Raw genomic sequence first — 10,437 nt, forward strand, 5'->3', positions numbered from 1 at the left:
ACATTGTTGTAGATAGATATGACTTTACCTTTCTTTAATAGTTTACGAAAGTACCTCAAATGAGATTAACGTACCGACAATAACCGTTTGAAGTCAATCAGGAAATAAACTGTATAACATCATCTATAATCAAAGAGATAGAACAGAAGGGGATTAGTTTTCAGATACAAGCTTTAAGGGTTTTTGAAGGAAATTACCGCTTAAGATAACCCGATTCTAAATTTTAGTAACACTCCATTGCAGATTTAATGCTGTAGAGGGTGTAGAGGGTCTGTACTTCTCGTTTGATTATAGAAAATGTATAATGTTGGGGGGGGGTATCATGTTTTATCATAAAATCGTTCAAAATATTTTTCGGTTCGGTTGGATTGCACTCCCCTCGGGGTACACTTCCTATATTCAATTAAGATGATAGGACGTGCCGCTGGAATAAGTCACAAATTTAATTCTGGTATCTATGATGAGTTTATTTTCCTAGCTTGAAATTATATGAATAGTTTGGGAAAACTATAAGAAATTTATGATATTGTCAACAAACTTCTCATTATTTGTTATATGAACAGCCATGTATTAATGTCACAGCCGAAAATCTCGCCTTAAGTCAACTTGACATTATTCTCGGAATCTGAGCCTTTGGTATCCCACTTTTCCCAAATAATAAACCCTACCAAGATGGTAAAAATGTCCAGTTTCAACGCAATATATAAAAAGGTATACATATCTAAAATCTAATGTTCTATAAACGGTCGGATTGACAAAATCATAACGAGACCCCCTGTCAATGGGGGGTGTTGCTAAACGGCGGAAACGGAACGGTAATGGAAACGGAAAGACATTTTTTTAAAGACGGAATTTAAGGGGGGGATAAAGAAATATGAAAATCAATAGATCTTTATTGCTGGTATTTTTTCTATTAAAAATGTCTATCTATTCATTATATATTTCAATATAACAGGCGAACATGCAAGTGAGAAAACTCGTCATATACAATGTAACTAAGGTCGATAACTTCTATAAGAAGTCATTTGACCGCTTTGACGCGAATGGACATTAGGCAGAGCTCAACATTCTAAAACAATTGAGATGATGAAAACGGGAAATATGTCATAGAGGCAACAACCCGACCAAAGAGCAGACAACGTTCGAAGGCCATCAATGGGTCTTCAACGCATCGAGAAAATTCCGCACCCGGAGGTGGTATCAGCTGGCCTCTAAATAAAAGTGTGTACTAGTTCAGTGAAAATGGGCTTCACACTGAATTTCAACACATGTAAATGAGATTAAATTAAAAAGATAAAAGACTAGTAAAGGCCAGGTTCCTGACAGGCGCAAAAATTCGGCTGGGTTAAACATGTTTTGTGAGACCCCCCCCTCCCCTATACCTCTTGCCAACGTAGAATAAAGAAACACGTATGAAGCAATACACGCAGTAAAACTAATTTTAAAAGAAGTCCGAGTCCGATGTCGGATTAGAAATGTTTTCACACCAGGTTTTCGTTATTCATTACGTTTTTTACTGAATAGACAGCACTTGAATTTTGTTCCTATGTTTTAATTTTAACCTTGTTGGCTATCTTGGCTGAAAGGCAGGGTTATTAAACACAGTTTTTAAACTAGATACACCAATGGTAATTGTTGAAAATGTTAACCAAAACTAGCAGGCGATCCTTAAATTTCGTAACAGTTAACAAAGACGAAATCGGACGACGAACGCCAAGTGACGAGCAAAGCTCACTTAGCAGGGTCAGGTCAGATATTTTGATTAATAATAATTTAATGGAATAGTTAGCTAACGTGATTTTGAAGATTACAATAACAAGTTTTCTTTATTGAAAAAAATATTGCACATTTTTGGACAATGTTAACAGGACGAGTACATAATTCGGGTTAATATGTCAATACCTTGTGATATGACCACCTCATGCATTTATGACCGCCTGACACATCCGTCGCATGAAATCAATAAGACGTCGAGTGCTCGGTGCGTTCCTGGTAGGTAATTCCGCCCCATACCATGATTCCGCCACCACCAAACCGATCTGTTTCCTGCACGCACGTATCAGAAAATCGTTCATTGCTTCTCCAGTAGACCCTGGCTCTGCCGTCGCTAAATTTCTAGTTGAATTTAGATTCATCGGTAAAAAGAACCTGTCTCAATGTTAGCCTATTCCATCGAATTCGTACCCGTGTCCATTGAAGTCGCGCCATCCTGTGACGCTGCGTAAGGATAGGTCCTTTCAATGGACGAAGAGCTCTTAGACCAACTTGACGCAATCGGTTACGAACTGTTTGAGCAGATATTCTGTTGTTATGTCTTCCGTGGGTTTGTCGTGCAGTTTGTGACGTGTTTACAAATCGATTCCGGAGATGAATGATATGGATGTGTCTGTCTTGACGTAACGTCGTTTCACGTGACCTGCCACTACGGGGCGATCATTTGTTGTACCAGTATCTCTAAGACGAGTCTTAAGCTTTGCAATAGTCATTCTAGAGACATTAAAATGATTTGCAACCTGCACTTGAGTCATTCCTGCTGCCAACATCCCAATAGATCGTTCTCTCTCATTTTGTCGTAGAAGCACAGGCACTTGTTTCTATCCATAGGAAGGTCGACTATCCATATGAATAGTCGACCTTCCTATGGATAGAAACAAGTGCCTTTGCTTAGAAGGAGAAATGTTTTACATGTTACTTTTTTCAAGTTTTTAATGCGACATTTGTTTAAAAATCGTGTTCGACACAATAAATGACAAAAAGGACAACTCGATTCCAGCTCTATACAGGTAAATTTTTGAAAAAATGATTATTTGTTTGAAATCAGAAAATGACGTCACGTCATTTCCGATATTTTTGTAAATGAGTATTTGATAGATAAATCATTCAGGTTACTAGTTGTAATCATGAAAATATTTGAAATTTATATATGCGAAATTTTCAAATTAAAAACCAATGTAACGTTTCTTTTTTTGCGTATTATAGTATGCTACAACATAATGCTTTACCGTCTAGGTTATTATAATATCACCAATGCTTTACGTCTTAGATGCATGATTTTTTGTATTAGTTGTTAGTGGCTTTAAACTAACTATCAGTTAACTCCGAGTACTCTCAGATCTGTACCTACTAGTGACTTTTTGTTGTTGGGATGTACAAGTACCCGGCCACGTCCACTTGCCGTATTTGTGTCCATCTGATGAGTTGAGCCTTTTCAACTGATTTGTTTTTTGTTCGTTCTTATGTTGTGATGTTATACCACTGTCCAGGTTAGGGGAGGGTTGGTCTCCCGCTAACATGTTAAACCCCGCCAAATTCTGTATGTATGTTAAACATCAAACAGGTCCAACAGGCCGTTGTTTCTTGTGTATCTAAAAGAACTGTTCTGGGTCAGGTGTTATTTAGTAAATGATATCGATGATATCTTGGCAAATCGTGTGTTTGGCCAGTAGAAACATCCAAACGATCAGATGCATAGTGTTAAATAAAGTATCGTCTCCGTAATTCAAACAGAACAGAGCAGAATGAATGTTCAGTTGTCTTGACATAGCACCAAAATCCTTAAAGACGATCAAAATAAAAAAATAATAACTCTCAAATTTCAATATTCCTTTTGTGTGAATGAATAATAATGCATGTCTATGTTAACGGATCCCAGTGTCACATGTACAGTTGGATCTATTTACCCTTTCTGAGCAAGTTTTTCGTGGGGTTCGTGTTGCTCATGCAGCCTTTGGTTTATATGTTGTGTTTTATGTACAATTTTTGTCTGTTTGTCTTTTGGTCTTTTTGGCCTTTTTTTCTTTTTTAGTCATGGCGTTGACGGTTTGTTTGACTTCTGAGTTTGAATAACCCTTTGGTATTTTTCGCCTGTCTTTCTATGCTTCCTACTATAGTAAAACAGCATACTGAATGAGTGACCCTTTTTTAAATTGTAATATTATAAAACAAAATTCACGGCTGCTGAATTGAATTTTCAGAGAAGAATTAAGCGGCATGATATTTAAAGCAGCGTGGACAATTTAATTTTGAAAACTTTAGGACATGACTATGACTAACTTCCGGAGGGCAATGTGCAAATCGTATATATTTATGTGGGCTACTAACTGTTCGACACTGTTTGCACGTCATTCGTATTTATTGATTTAAATTCTAGGTGATATAATGTTTTTCCTATGTAAATACCAAACAGCATACTCTAGTATTGCAAGAATATACTAAACAAATCCCTGAGTATTGTAAAAGGGTGAGAAAGGCTTTGTATAGTGAAAGATTTTGTCCTTTTTTTCATAAAAAATAAAGTATATACAAGTTTCTATTCCAGTTCCTTGGTTTCGGATTTTGTCCATTCACCCTCGTCCTATTTGGTTTCTTTTAAGTTTTCTTGCCATTATACAAGAAATGATACAACGAAAAATCACCAATGCAGAGCAAAGCAACAAGATACACCACATCACTAATTTTGATTCAAGGCAATTAAAATAGAAACCAAAAAAAAGGGCTATTTATAGAATCGAGGCCGATGGCAATCTTTTTTTAGGACTATAGAGAATTTGTTTGTGTTGTTGGGTTGCTAACTTTTTGACATTGATCAAACTTTTTTTAAGGAAAGTCGAAAAGAGTATCCTGAATCGCAGGAAAGATGTACGCATGGACTTATCAAATGTTTTAAAAACATAGTCTCATCGTCTCCTTTTCTTTTTGGTTATGTTATCTATATAGGCACGCCTTTCCCAAGTCAGGAGCCTCTGACCTTTGTTAGTCTTGTATTATTTTAACTTTTAGTTTCTTGTGTACAATTTGGAGTCTAGTATGACGTTCATTAACACTGAACTAGTATATATTTGTTAAGGGGCCAGCTGAAGGACACCTCCTGGTGCGGAAATTTATCGTTGCATTGAAGACCTGTTGGTGACCTCCTGCTGTTGTCTGCTCTATGATCGGGTTGTTGTCTCTTTGGCACATTCCCCATTTCCATTCTCAATTTTATGTTTTATAAAGTATTACACATGTTCCTAAGACAAAAACAGAGGAATGAATTTAAAATAAAAGATTTTAAAGCATACTGAGTATTGAAATAATTACCAGATGTTAATTCTCTCTGTTTCCGCTTCCGCTCTGTATTCCGTTCCGTTTCCCGTTTCCGCCGTTTAGCAACACCCCTGTCAATTGAGTATTAAATCACATGCACATCCCCGGAGACACCACCCCGCTCCTTAGAAATCCGAAATCCGCCCTTGCATCCACAGCTAAACAAAATTCATAGCACGTGTTTATACATAAGCGTGTATGTAAAGTACGGATCCTAAAATATCATTTTCACTGTATATGCCATACATTTTTGATGTGGAATGGTAAATAAACAGACAAAAACATTATAATTTTTGAAGAAAATGAAGAAATATAGTGTAAATGTATATGTTTAGTAATAAATAATACAAGTTAGACAAATTTAGAGATGGGAACGGGTTTTTATTGCGCCGAGAGCCATCTGTACGTGACATATATACCGAAATACACAAAAATGTAGGTGAATATTTAGGACGTTTTACGTACAAATCGTGCAGGTGATTAAAAGCTAGCAGGAAAGATGTAGTTGCAGAAGAACATTAATTTCAACACAATTATTAATGTTGTATAACGTAGAATAGCTTTTGTTATTCAGTTTGTCCATATTGTATTGATTCCACTACGGTGCTATTTTTATGCGAGTCATGTATACTGTTGAATAATGATACTTTACCTTCATTTTCACTGTAGAGCGATTCATTAGTACTGTATTTGCGGTGCATTTTCACTGTATGAATTTTATTCATATTTATGCATTAAGTTCCTAATTCAGCCGACTTGCTCAAACAAAAATTAAAGTAAAAAAAGGATTGGATAGTGCTGACTTTGAGATGGAAAGTTTGATTGAACACTCCAATAAATTCAATAGAATTAATATTTATTTAAAATATAACACATCGTAGTCATAATATAACAACATGTGGATCATTTAAGAGTTGAAAGTGTTTTAAATTAATGAATTTGATAAAACTAATGTTTCTGCAGTAGTCATTATACGCATGTGCAAACAAATTTTATCATTGGATTCGAGTATGGGTCTATTTACAGAGCAGAAGAATCATATTATAGAATTTTTTATAATTCATCAGCATCTTTATTTAAAGTGTAGTTATATTTATCCAATGCAATGACACTTCATCACTGAATACGTACATCTATCATGTCTATCGAAATAGAATGGGATAAAAAAACAACAATACTTTTCTAATATTTTTTTATAAATCACTTCTGGACCAATTTCAATGATTTCAATGGTTTTGAAGTAAGATTTTTGATTTTGGGTCCGGTTTTAAATTGGCCCACAAGGCCCAAAATAAAACTTGAGGTTATTTGGTAGGCTAAATCCTTACATGATTGTGTATATTATTTTTTTTTTAATTTTTGGCCCATTTAACAAGTTTGTGGGTTCCAAACTGTCAAGAAATAAATTCATTTGGATTTTAACAACAATTGAATATTTGGGGTACTTTGACATGCTGAATCTCATCGTGTTTTTAAATTTGGGATTTTGGTATTTTTGGCCAAGTCACGAAATGGTTCACATTGATGTTTAAAGGGTCTGACATTCAACATTTTTTTTTTATTTCATAAAAAAAAGAGTCTAGCTTGAATGTTGTGTACATACTTACCATAAACTGTTCAGGGTTTAACCTCTGCGGTAGTATCAAGGGTGCTCTACAACACGTTCATCATGTACGGTACCAATGCAACTTTATCAGTTTACATTTTTGACAGAAACAGTTTGCCCTACACAACTTGACTTGCATTTCACGCTTTGATGACTTTGGATAATTTATATGTCACATGTCGTTTCATTTTTTTACAGTAAAGAACATGCAAGCAACAATCCAGCTAAAAACTATCTTTCCTTTAGAAAGCCTCGCATTTCCCCGTTTCTAAGCCTCATCCTTATATCGTTGATATGTCAAGTCCATGCACTATTATTGTCTTTATAAATAAACCTTGTAGTACACTTTTAGAGAGATTCATACACTTATAAAACACAATATATTGTCTTTAAACTAGAAACATATTTTTTTTTGCCATTTCTTTTGTCCTTAATTTCTGCATGTTTGGGACAATTGTTCCCGAACCTAATCCCAGTCTTCCCTTCGTGATATTGTTCCTTGTGGTACAATGCCAGAAAGATCCAAAAACTAACACACAAGTAATTTTCCGGAAACTACAAAGCTAACTCCTTTTTGTTCCTTCATTCCTAAACTATTAGTACCATAACCCCAAAAATGAATCCTAACCTTCTACTTGTGGTATTGAATACTGTTGTACAATATCAGAGCAATCGAAATTCCTATACACAAGTAATTATCCTGAATCTAAAAACAAATGCTTCTTGTTTGCCCCTTTTTCGTAAACGGTTGGAACCATCATTCCCAAAATTATCCCAACATTCCATTTGTGGTATTGAACCTTCTTTAAAATTTATATAGATCCATTCACTTAAATTGAAGTTGTCCGGAAACAAAATGTGTCATCGGACGACGCAGACGATGACGACATCATAGCAATATACGAACCGAAAAAAATTGCAGTCGTATAAAAACAACACTTTGATGGCCATGTCAACAGGCATCTAAACAACAAGCCCTATAAATTTAAGAAATGCGAGAGGTCATTTTTTTTACAGATATAATTTGAAACAACATGCACCCAAGAAAACAACAAAAAGTATTAGTGTGATTTGTGTAATCAGGAATTTGCAACTTTCAAAGACCTAGCGAATCACAAAGCAGGAAAACATGGCAATCATAAATACATAAATACAGTTCACACATGTCAATACTGTGAGAAAACGTATAAATGGCCAGCCAGTTTTTGTAGACATAACATACAAGTTATAAATAGATATAAATATTAAAGTAATCAAATAAGTTCTTCATTTGTTACAAGTCTAATTATCACATTAATCTACAATAAAAAATCATCGCATCTTCGAAAATTCTACATCAGAAATGAATGCCATACAGTGATAATTTATCGCATCTATAGTAAAAATGGATCGCTTTTAATAATTTGTATTCTATATTATGTTACTTACATTTATAACACATATTTGAACTTTAATACTGTTATTTTACAATAAAAAGACACATCATAATGAAAATATGTTAAAATTTAGTTTCAAATCAATTATTTTGGTAATTTCAAAACGTAAACAAATACAGTTTTCCCATGATCCTTTATTCTACAATGAACATACTCGCATACAACAGTGAAAATGAACTGACTGGATTCGCATTTTATATACACTGAGCGTTGCTACGGGGTAAATGGGTCAAACTGTGTTTCGTCTAGGAGGGTATGAGAAAGCTTCTGTAACAAGTGGTTAAACTGTGATATTTTTGATCGAGGTGATCTTGAATGTATGACAATGAAAATTACAAGAACAAATAGACTCTGCCAACCGATCAGTCTAAGAGCAATCCCGCTCCCTTCCAGATTTAAAATGTCTGTTTTTTTATTGTTTTTTATCGTTATTGGAGGAGGGTTCTTATCCCTTACGTACAATGCATTTCTCCATATAAAGACCCTTATGATGTTTACAATATTAAATATTCCAATACATATCTACCCTCTTTCGTGTGCAGCATCTTCTAACTAAGAATCATTTGTGTAATGAAGTAACAATATGAACATGCTTGCATCAATTTACTATATCACAGGGTTTTCAAAACAATCCATTTAATATTATTTCAAAATCATGAATTGTTTTTCTGTTCATTTATAATTCTACATTAGAAAAGTATAGTATATTCAGTGAAAATGGTGATTTAGGATCGGCATTTTATTATGCCCCACCTACGATAGTAGAAGGGCATTATGTTTTCTGGTCTGTGCGTCCGTCCGTTCGTCCGTCTGTTCGTCCGTCCGTTCGTCCCACTTCAGGTTAAAATTTTTGGTCAAGGTAGTTTTGGATGAAGGTGAAGTCCAATCAACTTGAAACTAAATATAAATGTTTCCTATGATAATTTTTTTATGATCTTTCTAATTTTAATGCCAAATAAGAGTTTTTACCCCAATTTCATAGTCCACTAAACATAGAAAATGATATTGCAAGTTTCAGGTTAAAGTTTTTGGTCAAGGTAGTTTTGGATGAAGTTGAATTACAATCAACTTGAAACTTAGTATACATGTTTCCTATGATATGATAATTCTAATTTTAATGCCAATTTAGACTTTTTACCCTAATTTCCTAGTCCACTAAGCATAGAAAATGATAGTGCAAGTTTCAGGTTAAAGTTTTTGGTCAAGGTAGTTTTGGATGAAGTTGAAGTCCAATCAACTTGAAACTTAGTATACATGTTCCCTATGGTATGATCATTCTAATTTAATGCCAATTTAGACTTTTCACCCTAATTTCATGGTCTACTAAACATAGAAAATCTTAGTGCGAGTGGGACATTCGTGTACTATGGACACATTCTTGTTTTTTGATTTGTTATAACTTCAGTTTCTCTTCGTTTAAGTAATCAGTTCAAATACACTCTGTAGTTATCTACTCGATTTTAGAGTGCTTGGTCGATGTACACATACAGAATGTGGCCGGGTTAAACCTGTAAGCGGGATCCCAAACCCTCTCTTAACCTGGTATGTCTGTTTTACAGATGGCGACATATAGTTTTCAGTATAATAAGAGAATACGGTCGTTACACATGCAACAGGAGAAGAGTACATTGTACCACTAGACGTACAGTACAACAAGACAAAACGAAAATTACACGTAAAGCAAGAAAATACGACCATTACATATATAACAGGTGAAAACGATCATTACACATACAACAAGAGAAAACGAAAATTACACATAAAACAAGAGGAAACGGCCAAAACACACAAATGTAGAAAACGGATACTCATACAAAACGAGAAAACTACAATTATAAAATAAAAGAGAATATGGTCATTACGTGTACAAGAAGACAAACTGCAATTACACATGCAACATGAGACAACGGTCATTAGACATACAACAGGAGAAAAAACAGCCGTTGTACATATAACAGAAGACATAAAACATGATAACGCGGCTATTACACAAACAAAAGGAGAAAACATTCATTTCAAAAGAGAATACGGTCATGACACGTTAAACCGGAGAAATCGGCCATTTACACATTAAACAAGAGAATACGGCTATTAAACATACGGTAGGAAAAGACGACAATAACATACGCAACAGACCAAAAAAAAAAAAACAAACAAAAAACGAATTTGCAATGCAATTGGAAAGAAAGGCCATTTTACATACATCAGGAGAAAATGGCCATCAAACATCAGGGGCATTTCAAACATAACAAATGAAAACGGCCATCACACATAAGACCAGAGAAAACGGCCATTTCACATAAGAATACG

Source organism: Mytilus galloprovincialis, chromosome 5 (assembly GCF_965363235.1).
Source record: "Mytilus galloprovincialis chromosome 5, xbMytGall1.hap1.1, whole genome shotgun sequence".
Lineage (NCBI taxonomy): Eukaryota > Metazoa > Mollusca > Bivalvia > Mytilida > Mytilidae > Mytilus > Mytilus galloprovincialis.